Source organism: Acyrthosiphon pisum, unplaced genomic scaffold (genome assembly GCF_005508785.2).
Source record: "Acyrthosiphon pisum isolate AL4f unplaced genomic scaffold, pea_aphid_22Mar2018_4r6ur Scaffold_20574;HRSCAF=21442, whole genome shotgun sequence".
NCBI classification, from domain to species: Eukaryota; Metazoa; Arthropoda; class Insecta; order Hemiptera; family Aphididae; genus Acyrthosiphon; species Acyrthosiphon pisum.
This window is the reverse complement of record NW_021769948.1, coordinates 1-1,596: the sequence shown is the minus strand read 5'-3', so window position 1 is coordinate 1,596 and position 1,596 is coordinate 1.

Here is a 1,596-nt window from a genome sequence, read left to right as displayed (position 1 = left end):
ATCGGTTTTGCCCCGAAGTATAATTTTTACGAAATTGTTTATAACTTACACAATGTTATTAGATAAAAGAAATTAGTGATTGCATAACAGTCTTTACAAGTTGTAAATTCATTAATAATTTATAATTCCAAACATGTGTCTATTTACTGCTTTATGAGTTAATTTATATACAGTAGGTACCTACATTATTATATTTACAATAAAATATGTTGAGTATATAACCTCTGTCCTCTATCAGCTACATTAGGATACCCATATACACACAAATACCTATATCACCAAATTATTATTATTATTATAATTTTTTTTTTTGGATGGGGAGGGGGTGGCAAGTATTCTCTTGAATTGATGTCACGGATGGGCACTTGTATACAACGGACAAAATGACAAAAGCCCTAGCAAAAAGATAGGTGCCTACCTATTCCAGTGTATTTCGACCTGTACCTATATTGTGTATATGTGTGACTACTAAATACTATACCTAGGTACCTACCTAATATGTAATAATATAATCAGTCTACAAATATTTGCCTTCCGGTTTGTTTTTCTTAAAAATACAATTATATATTTTTCAGTAAATATAGATATTTAGAGCTAGCAAGTTTGATTAAAAATATACTTAAGTCTGTCGATAATAGACACTTTTTATGGTCCTGTGACTGTTTGCTCTGCGATTATAATTAGGTACCTCGTACCTATACAGGTTTCAGTGTAGGTACTCACTTGCGACCTGCTGCATTCTTCAGAAGTATAACTTCAACAGATTATAATCCGGAATATACACTGAAGAATTTCAACGTTTATTAGTAAGATAATTACAGTTTAAAAAATTAGTGCAGTCGAAAAAAATTTATATATTCTAAGCTTTCTTTGGGTATATTTAGATTTATTATACCATTATTAATTCCTGAGTACCTACTATTGGAAGTCCGAGGCGTTGTTTTGACATTCAAAAAATTAACCTTCGACGTCCTCTTAATTCATACTAAAAATTAAAAATATTATTTTAAATGCAAATTCAATGTCTGTACTTATATAATGAAGAAAATTACAAAAATAACAAATAACGTACCTACCTACCATAGTAGCATTTTGTAAATACACAATACAAGCTAAATATTGAAAAAAATTCAGGGAGTCAAAACGGGTTTGAACCCGGGTCGTAAAACCCGGGTTACCCGCAAAAAATTTTACTCGGGTTTTAACACGAAACCCGAAACCCGCTAAAAATTGTACCCGGTTTTTAACACGAAAAACGAAACCCGCAAAAAATTGTACCCGGTTTTTAACACGAAACCCGAAACCCGAAACCCGGAAAAAATGTTACCCGGTGTTTAACACGAAACACGAAAAAAATGTACCCGTATTGCAAGGTGCAATATGAAACATGAAATCCTCAAAATTAACTTAACTGTATACACTAATAATAACTAATATAATATTAAATTATAATTATCTTTACCCAGAGGCCAGATTGCCAGAACCCAGTCATTCTTCTCTACTTTCACGACATATGGGTTATTAGTTAATTTGGAAGACTTATTGAATTTAATATTTATTATTGCATACCTAATCGACTATAAATTTTAATATGTC